We start from the raw sequence: 10,732 nt of genomic DNA, 5'->3' as shown, positions 1-10,732 counted from the left end.
CTGAAACATTTCTATACGTGTTTCTTGCATTCACAGCACGGCCCGGTCCCTGCAGAACGAAGGGGAACAAGTACGAAAGTAAAGATGTTACGTCCCGCTGAGACGGAGGTTTTAGAGACGGAGCGCAAGTTCGAATTGGGGAAAGAATTAGGTCATGAAGTTTTCAAAGTAACCATCCCAGCATTTATCATAGGCAAAACGCAGAAAATCTGAATGAGAATCGCCGTCCTTCCAAAAAATGGCTCTGAGCACTATGGGACTTAACCTCTGAGGTCATCAGTCCCCTAGAGCTTAGAACTACTTAAACCTAACTAACCTAAGGACATCACACACATCCATGCCCGAGGCAGGATTCGAACCTGCGACCGCAGCGGTCGCGCGGTTCCAGACTGAAGCGCCTAGAACCGCTCGGCCACTCGGGCCGGCGCCGTCCTTCCGAATGTTTTACCATTGCGTTACACTGAACGGTGCACTTTGGACATTGTCATTATAAGAACTTTTTCTTATTCAAGCTCTATCGAAAATGTAGACATCCTTATCAGCATGAAATTTCTATATTATGTTAAACTGGTAACTGTCTTGGCGTTATTTGTGCCCCACCGGATTCAAACAATAGATTTCGTGCACTCCAATCACTTTTTAAGTTCTGACAGCAGTCCTTTATATGTAAATATTGTTCCCTTTATTGTTTATGTCAAGTAATGTGTTCTACAACTCGGCTAAATTTCGTTGCATTCGGCAGAAGCATTTTTGAGTTATCGCTATTTTTCTCTTGAGCAGAATAGGCTCGAATCCAAACAAATAGTGTCTGAAACAGTTGAGAGATTTATACCGAATAAATTAAGAAAAGGTGGTACTGATTCCCATGTAACACAAAACAAGTAGGAACACTATTTCAGAAGCTGCGAGAAAGTCATGCGAAATTTAAAAGAACACAAAATCTCTAAGATTGGTGATATTTTACTGAAGCTCGAAGCTTAGCGCTGTCTTCACTGCGAGATGGTTTTACAAGCTTTCAGAACGAAATTCTGTCTCGAAATCTGACAGAACATCCCAAGGGATTCTGGCCGTATGTAAAGTACACCAACGGCAAGGCACAATCAGTACATTTGTAAGTAGGCTGTTTATGTTTTTTTTATTGGCAACGTTACGTAGCGCTCTGTATGAAAATCACTGGCTGTGCTGTGTGCGGTCTGTGGCTAGTTTGCATTGTTGTCTGACATTGTAGTGTTGGGCAGTGGCAGCTGGATGTGAACAGCGCGTAGCGTTGCGCAGTTGGAGGTGAGCGTCCAGCAGTGGTGGATGTGGGAAGAGAAATGGCGGAGTTTTGAAATTTGTAAGACTGGATGTCATGAACTGCTATGTATATTATGATTTTTCAACACTATTAAGGTAAATACATTGTTTGTTCTCTATCAAAATCTTTCATTTGCTAACTATGCCTATTAGTAGTTAGTGCTTTCGGTAGTTTGAATCTTTTATTTAGCTGGCAGTAGTGGCGCTCGCTGTATTGCAGTAGTTCGAATAACGAAGATTTTTGGTGAGGTAAGTGATTTGTGAAAGGTATAGGTTAATGTTAGTCAGGGCCATTCTTTTGTAGGGATTTTTGAAAGTCAGATTGCGTTGCGCTAAAAATATTGTGTGTCAGTTTAAGCCCAATTACGTGTATAAATTTTTCAAAAGGGGACGTTTCATATGTCGACACTTAGCCGAGGATACCTCATTAGAATCTTCTGATTTTTTCTTGTAGTTTGTGTAATTAGTGTAGATTTTGTTTATTGCTAGCACGTAATTATAGAGAGAATTTCCTTTGTAGTTGTAGATTTTCATTGTCGTACACAGTTGTGGCATGCATGTAGATTTGCACCAAGTATTTCGCAGCTGCGCTTGCAATTAACTAGATATTATTTTCGGTGCTATGTTAATGTGTTCTCTTATTTTTGCTCTTCAAATTGTGTTTTTCTGTGTTGTGTGAGATATTGTGACAATAATGGCGTGTGAAAAACGTAATACTAGGCACCAAAGTAAACTGAGAAATGACAGTGAAGACGAAAGCAGTGTGTTAGCACCACCGTGTAATGAATTAACTAATGTTCAAAGTAGTAATTTGGTAATTGTGCATAGGGAAATAGAGCGGGCTGCAAATAATGGTGTAGGCAGTGAAACAATTAGTGAACAGGGAAGCATTATCGATCGATCGGTCGGCAACAGCTTGCCTCAGGAATCCGAAAGGACAGGACACAATCTGGCAAATACTGTAGATTCAGCTTTTGCGTCCTCACCGTTTTCTCAAATAAGTCAAGACACATTTTCTGCTTGTCAAAATGTGCATGTTGCCAGTGCAAATGCACTGCCGAAAAGCGTAGATGAACAGATTCCAGACACTAATGCATTGTTATTACAGCTAATGCAACAAATGGAACAAAATCAGAGACAAACACAGCAAAAGCTTCAAAAGTTAGACACAATGGAACAACACCAGACACAAACACAGCAAAAGCTTCAAAAGTTAGATATAATGGAACAAAATCTTCAAAAGTTAGACACAATGGAACAACACCAGAGACAAACACAGCAACAGTTAGACGCAATGGAACAAAATCTTCACACCACGCTTGAACAAACACGTGAAGATTTAACTACTGAGTTACATAAAATCGAATCGAAATGTCAAAAAGTCTGTAACGAGGTAAAAACACAAATTTGTGAGCATTTTTAACCTATTTTTTCGCGGCATGAAAATGAATTACAGAAACACGAAGCAGCCATAAAAGAACTGCAAATTATTGTTCATGAAAATCATGAGATCTTACAAGCTAAAATTGACTCAGTTGCATCTACCGATTCGGTTACGCAACTTGCAAAAACTCAGGAAAACTTAAAGGACACAGTAGAAAGACACATGGAGGAAATTAGTTCATTATCAGAGAAAGTAGTTGAACTTTCGGATCAGCTAAATAATTTATCTACGAAGGTAGATGATAATCTGAATGACACAAAACCGGTAGTCTTTAATGACACAGAAGAGTGCGAACAAATTAGGAAATTCAAACAAAATCAGAATCAAATTAATACGCAACACCAAAGAGAAATCCGGGAAGTACAAGATCAGCTGACACAAGTAATACAAAAATTACATATTTCAGAGGACACTCGCGCTCCAACACGGGAAGTGGGACTTAGAAATACGGAACAACCACAAAATAATAACACAGCACGCTTCGGAAATTATGAAAGAAATTGGCAAGGCACACCGAATTTTGAGATGGAACCGCCGAAATGACGTAACAATGACCGACATGTGACTCGCCGACATGATGATTTTGACTATAAGCTGTTCATTACTACACGTAAATTCAAAACATTTAAGAATTCTGGCAACGACATTCATCCACAAGCGTGGCTCCATCAATTCTCTCATTGTTTTCCTCCCAACTGGTCATTGGAGCACAGGTTAGAATTTATGTGTGGCTACTTAGAGAATGAACCAGCTGTAAGAATGCGATCGGTCATTCACGATTGTCACAGTGAAGGAGAATTTTATCATGCCTTCCTCTCAGCATATTGGTCTCAAGCTACACAAGACCGATTAAAACATAGCATCATAAAGATGAAACATTTCGAACAATCTGAATTTTCCAGTCTTGTCAAATATTTTGAAGACATGTTGCATAAGAATCAATATCTTTCAAACCCATACAGCCCTTCAGAACTCATCCGCATTTGCTTAATGAAATTGCCTGAACATTTAAGAAATATTATTTTGGCAGGACGTTGCAAAGTCGACATTGAAGCTTTTCAGGGACTCTTACAAGAATTAGAAATTGACACTGATAATCGCGGAACGCGAAAACAGGAACACAACAATTACAGGTCACATCCGTCACAATTCCGCGACGAAAGAAATAATAACTGGACACGACAAGGCTATTTTCACAACACAAATTGTGACCAAAACAGACACCATCCATATGATAACCGTTGGCAGAATAATAGTTACGGAGAATGATCGCTTTTCCATAGTAATGAATGTGACAGAGACAACCATAGAAACAGGCAATATGGGAACCAAAATAATTATTATCAAGGGAGACAGAATAACTTCAGACGCAACGGTCCATCACGCAGTTACTATTCCGGGAGAAATTCTCCACCACATGACCGACAAACAAGAAACTATGTAAACTACCGACAAAACGACAGACCTGAATTCTATAAGAACTGGCGAGCTTCAAACAGGGCAGGGCCTTCTTGTCAAGGTGAATTTGTAGAAGTTAGGTCTCCTAATCCCAATAACGACGCACGCCAACAAAGAGACAGACAATGACTCGCACCGCAGGCAGCCACGTGCGCCGGCTGGCTAAGAGAAAAATAACATAGACACTAACATTGAGAAAAATTCCAGTATTCTTTACCGACGTATACTGCATGATAATTGCATTGAAGTTGAAACTCTGCATACTAGGAAGAGTAAAGGATTGCACCATATTTCACATTTAAAACCGTTTATTGAAAGATAATCTGCTTTTTAACTTTGTCTTTGCCATATAACTTTTCACTTTACATTGCTAGTATGCTTTGTCAGACTTAGGATCTGTTAACATGCAACAATGTTTGAAGTTAAATATCCAGTCAAGAACCAAGAGAACTTATTTAAACAGAAATTACGAATGCATTGTTATAGTGAACAGACGACACAGTGTTGTTATTTGTACATTCTTGCTTGTTAGTTGCACGATCACGTAACGACTATAAGGCTCACATACTTAGAACATATACCGGCACTGCTAATGACATTTTCACGCAACATTTTGGTTTACTTGAAAAGACATTCTTTATTTGAAGTACTTTCTGTGGGATTAAAGATGACTTAGCACTTGGTTTCTTTGACAGCTACACAATTATATCACGACTCTACTAATGTGTGACACAATTTACAATGTTGCTTTTGCGGTGTATCTGCTTTATATCTGCACAGTTTTTCTGAATTCTTCTGGAAAGTAAAACATGTTTAATAGTAACTTTGTGGTATAGCTACAATAAGACAGCCTTTTTTTTGTTTTGTAGCACAACAATACATTACAGTGTAGTACTTTCTTGATCACGGTACTGTCCATAATAACTACGATATCTATATGCAAAGCATTTCACTTTTGTTTATCATGAGGTAAGTACATTGACTTCTGCAGAACTTAGCTTTCGGAGGACGATAACTACGACACTTCCACAGAGATTATGTTGCAACAAGACGCACAGTTTAGCGCTACAGTACACATATTTGAGTGATTAATTTTATACTTAAAACATTTATTTTCAAAGATTTTTGAATTACAAAGAAAATTTTCTGTGATACATTTCATTCCATTGCTGTAATCTGTAACACCTGAGGGTATAATTACATTAATCCTCAGGGGGGTACACGCTTACTTTGTGTACCATGTGTCTGGCAAGCAGAAGGAGCCCTAGCTAATATGGTATTTGCTTATACAACTTTACACATCGGTACCATATTTCTCTAACACATAAATTACACAGCTATCTGATCATTTAACTGAGAGAGACAAACATTTTTTTTTCTACATCAGTGACACATGTTTACGCAATTACACAGTTGGGTAACTTCACACTTATGAAATTGTATTTTGTCTGTACTTTGTGATGACAGAAACGATATACAGCGAGTACACAGCTCCCAATACACACGATTAAAATCTAGAAATCCAGGTATGATGAATAAATACGTACCTCTTATCGTCGTGTAATACCGTCTTTAAACAAAAGCTTTTTAATTAATAATTTCAATTTCGAGTTTTCGAATGTTATCGTGTTCAGATTCATATTAAATTTTAGTTAAGTAATGTCACTGTATACGATTGAATCCTACTGTTTAGAAGTATGTCGTCTTCTCACGCAAATAGTAGTGACAGCGGCAAGTTCTCAGACAAATTAAAAGCAAAATACCTATGCTTTGTATTTAGAAGAAATGAAAGTTAAGCTAAATTTGCTGTGTGGGAGGGCTGTCAGCTGCGTTATGAATTACAGGGGTGATGTGGACTTGGAAAGACATCTTAGCACAGAAAAACATAAGATGATATGAGCCAAACCACGTCTGCCTCATTGCTAGATTTTGTTCCTATAAAACAGACGTCTGTAGTTAGATACGTTCAAGCCACACAACCAAACTGGTATACCACGTCATTTTGCACCACCTTTAGCACAAATCGACTCCTCCTGGCATACTGTAATAAAACAATAGATGTAATCAAATCAAACGTGACCTTTCATCATTTGCATGTTTACTCATAAATAAACTATTTCTGGCATATCTTATCATGACACAGTTCGATTCTAACCCCACTGACAATTTCAGACATGTCCAGCCATCTGTGAGTAAGATGTGGAACTTTTTGCATTCCATAAGAATCGTGCCTTCGTAGACTAGAATGAATCGTGAACGAATCGTAGGAATCGATTCGCAATGTGAGATTGAATCGTAGGAATCGAATCGGGAAAAAGAATCGTGTTGCCCAACTCTAGTACGTGACCGTCTGGAGCCTGGTGTGATTGCGACTGTATATTCTCTTGACCACTGTTGCCAGTAATCACGTACAGTGGCCACATTCCTGCCAAATGTGTCTGCAGCATAGCAGAAGGAACATGCAGCTTCTCATAGTCCTATTACACTTACACTACCTTGTTGAAACTCAGAGAGGTGTTCATAATGACGTCTTTGTCGCCCTAAAGGTATTCCTCACTAACATCAACTCACCACATTGAAAGTCTAACACTCACGACCGTTATGGCAATTGAAACATCCCCTTAGAAAAATTTGTGAATGACAGTGCTGGAAATCCTCTACGTTATTTGATTTTCAAACAGCTGAGCAAAACTGAACGTACTCAGACATTTCCCTCTTTACTTATTCTGATCAAAACTAAACTGCGACACACTTTTTTTTTTAAGCTCAACGCAATCTGACTTTCAATTACAATGGAATAGCCCTGACTAACAATAACCTATACCGTTCATGAATCACTTATCTCACAAAAATCTTCGTTATTCGAACTACTGCAATACAGCAAGCGCCAATACTGCCTGTTAATTAAAAGATTCTAACTACTGAAGGCACTAACTACTAATATGCATAGTAAAATGAAAGATTTTGATGGAGAACAAACAATGTATTTACCTTAATAGTGTTCAAAAGTCATTATATATATCACAGTTCGTGACATCCAATCTTACAAATTTCCTTTTTCTGACGGACCCACGTCCAGATCGTCCGCTCTCAAAACTCTGGCATCTCTCTTCCCACACCCACCACTGTTGGCGGCTCACCTCCAACTGCACAACGCTAAGCGCTGCTCACATCGAACTGCCCAACACTACAATAGCAAATATTCCAACAATGCAAACCAGCCACAGACTGCACACAGCACATACAGTGATTTTCATACACAGCGCTACGTGGAGTTGCCAACATAAAAACCTAAACAGCCTGCTTACACAATTATTCAAAGCAAATCTCAGTTGCATGCTTATAGCAGCGCTAGTAGCGCCACTCTCACGCGACCGGCACGAACTTTGAATAGACATCATTTTAAGATGTAGACACACGCCAACTCTCGTTTATGTCGCACAACTCCTTTTTGGTGTTGCGATTTTTTTGTTTGCCGTCAGTGTATTTTATTGTCGCCAACTTGCATGCGGAGAAATGATCATCGTCATAAAATGTGAGAAATCAAAGCTCGTGCGGAAAGAATTAAGTGTTAATTTTTCCACTCCCTGCTACGGAGTGGAAAGGTAGAGAAATAATCGCTAGGTGGTTCGAACGCTCTGGAAGGCACTCAGGTGTGAACTGCAGGGTTGTAACGTAGATGGAGGACAGAAGCGAGTGTACCGCCACAGTACTTGGCAGAGTGAGTTCAAGGAAGAGGAAACCGCCAGTTAGCAGCCGGTCACGCTAGGCGCCATGTGTTCCGCACACAGGCAGCGGCAGATTCCGCTGTGTGATGTGGCGTGGCCGCCGGCAGTTGTTTTGAATAGGCAGGCGTCTGGCCTGAGATGCGTCGTAAGCTCTGCCGGCAATTTTCCGAGCTGTCTAAACAGCTTCGCCAATGGACCGATACCGTGTTTATCGACACCTGCAAAAATTTTACGATGATGCAGCCGTTATGGTTTAACGAGGCGCTTCACGAAACGTCCGCTTAAAGCAGAGCTGCGTGTCTGAGGGGGACTGTACGTCGAGCTCCACTGTCTGCATTCCACAGTCAAAGCTACAGTGAGATGATAAGTCATGGGATAGCAACATCCACATGTACAGATGGCGGTAGTGTCGCCTACAAGGGTATAAAAGGGCAGTGCATTGTAGGAGCTGTCATTTGCACTCGGCTGATTCATGTGAAATGGTTTCCGATGTGATTATGGGCACAAGGCGGGAATGAACAGAATTTGAACGCGGAATGACAGTTGGACCTAGACGGGCGGGACATTACATCTCACAAACCATTAGGGAATTCAATATTGTGAGATCCACAGTGTCAAGAATGTGCCAAGAGTACCAAATTTCGGGCATTACCTCTCACCACGGACAACGCAGTCGCCGACGGCTGCCTCTTAGCGACCGACAGCAGAGGAGTTTTCGTACAGTTGTCACTGCTAATGGACAAACGACACCGCGTGAAATAATTGAGGATATCAATGTGGGAAATACAACGAACATATCCATTAGGACGGCGAAATTCGACGTTAATGTGCTTGGTAACAGACGACTGGAAAACTGTGGCCTCGTCAAATGGGTCCCAATTTCAGTTGGTAAGAGCTGATGGTAGGAGTCGAGTGTGGCGCAGACTCCACTAAGCCAAGGGCCCATGTTGTGAACAAGCCACTGTGCAAGCTACTGGTGTCGGCTGTGTTTACGTGGGATGGACTGGGTACTCTGGTCCAACTGAACCCATCATTGATGGTTATGTTTGGCTACTTGGAGACCATTTGCAGCCATTCATGAAATTCATGTTCCCCAATGACGATGGAATTTTTATGGATCCCATCAAACATTGATGGGACGTAATCGATATGTCAGTTTGTGCACATTATCCTGCGCCGCCAATATTTTCGCAACATGGCTCAGTATTTCTGCAGGGGACTTCCAACGACGTGATGAGTCCATTCCACGTCGAAGTGGCCCGCAGCGCCGGGCAAAAGGAGGTCCGACAGAATATTAGATCTCCCATGACTTTTGTCACTTCAGTGTAAATGAATGAGTAAGAGAGAAATTGGGAGCCGACGACTTTCCTTCTTTTTTATTTGTTTGTTTTGCACATAACTGAAGCCGCACATCATTCAATATTAGTCCCTGTTTTATTGTATATCTTATCTATACCTTATAGAATATAACTTGCATTTTATACACATCAAAAAAAGTATTGCATCACCTCGGTTCCGAGTGTTCCGGAACCTGTGCAGAAAATTGGAATAGAAATCAACATTAACATCATTTCCGCCCATTTTATTGCTCATGAAAACCACATATTGCATGTTGTACCAACATACAGCGAGACCTTCAGAGGTGGCTGTCCAGATTGCTGTCCACACTGGTACCTCTAATACCCAGTAACATGTCCTCTTGCATTGAGGCATGCCTGTATTCGTCGTGGCCTACTATTCAAAAGTTCATCAAGGCACTGTTGGTCCAAATTGTCCCACTCCTCAATGGCGATTCGGGGTAGATCCCTCAGAACGGTTGGTTGGTCACGTCAACCATAAACAGCCCTTTTCAATCCATTCCAGGATTGAAACTTCCTGGCAGATTAAAACTGTGTGCCGGACCGAGACTCGAACTAATGACCTTTGCCTTTCGCGGGCAAGTGCTCTACCATCTGAGCTACCCAAGCACGACTCACGCCCCGTCCTCACAGCTATACTTCAGCGAGCAACAATTGTTTGCCAATGGTTCGAAGAAAACCGGAGAGTTCGAGCAAATGATTTAGTCCCCCAGAGCACCCGACATGGATCCCATCAAACATTGATGGGACGTAATCGATATGTCAGTTTGTGCACATTATCCTGCGCCGCCAATATTTTCGCAACATGGCTCAGTATTTCTGCAGGGGACTTCCAACGTCTTGATGAGTCCATTCCACGTCGAAGTGGCCCGCCTACCTTCAAAACTTTACAGAAGCTCTCCTGCGAACCTTTCAGAACTAGCACTCCTAAAAGAAAGGATATTGCGGAGACATGGTTTAGCTACAGCCTGGGGTATGTTTCCAGAATGAGATTTTCACTCTGCAGCGTGGACGATGTACTGGGAGAAGTAAAGCTGTTGAGGACGGGGCGTGAGTCGTGCTTGGGTAGCTCAGATGGTAGAGCACTTGCCAGCGAAAGGCAAAGGTCCCGAGTTCGAGTCTCGGTCCGGCACACAGTTTTAATCTGCTAGGAAGTTTCACATCAGCGCACACTCCGCTGCAGAGTGAAAATCTCATTCTGGTCTCATTCCATGATTGTTCGATAGGGTTCAGGTCTGGAGAACATGCTGGCCACTCTAGACGAGAGATGTCGTTGTCCTGAAGGGAGTCATTCACAAAATGTGCACGATGGGGGCGCGAATTGTCGTCCGTGAAGACGAATGCCTCGCCAATATGCTGCCGAGATGGTTGCAATATCGGTCGGAGAATGGCATTCACGTATCGTACAACCGTTACGGCGCCTTCCATGACCACCAGCGGCGTACGTC

At 41.5% G+C, this 10,732-nt stretch overlaps 1 non-coding gene across 1 annotated transcript; it reads right to left on the bottom strand.

Annotated features, from left to right (window-relative positions):
- Positions 1-338: 338 nt before the first annotated feature.
- Trnas-gga (transfer RNA serine (anticodon GGA)) lies at positions 339-422 on the bottom strand. The gene is given in 2 exon segments: positions 339-373; positions 383-422. It is a non-coding gene; the product is annotated as a tRNA-Ser (tRNA).
- Positions 423-10,732: the final 10,310 nt, after the last annotated feature.

The sequence above is a fragment of the Schistocerca nitens genome, chromosome 2, assembly GCF_023898315.1.
Source record: "Schistocerca nitens isolate TAMUIC-IGC-003100 chromosome 2, iqSchNite1.1, whole genome shotgun sequence".
Taxonomy (NCBI): domain Eukaryota; kingdom Metazoa; phylum Arthropoda; class Insecta; order Orthoptera; family Acrididae; genus Schistocerca; species Schistocerca nitens.
The sequence above is the reverse complement of the archived record's forward strand: the minus strand, read 5'-3'. Positions and strand labels throughout refer to the sequence as shown.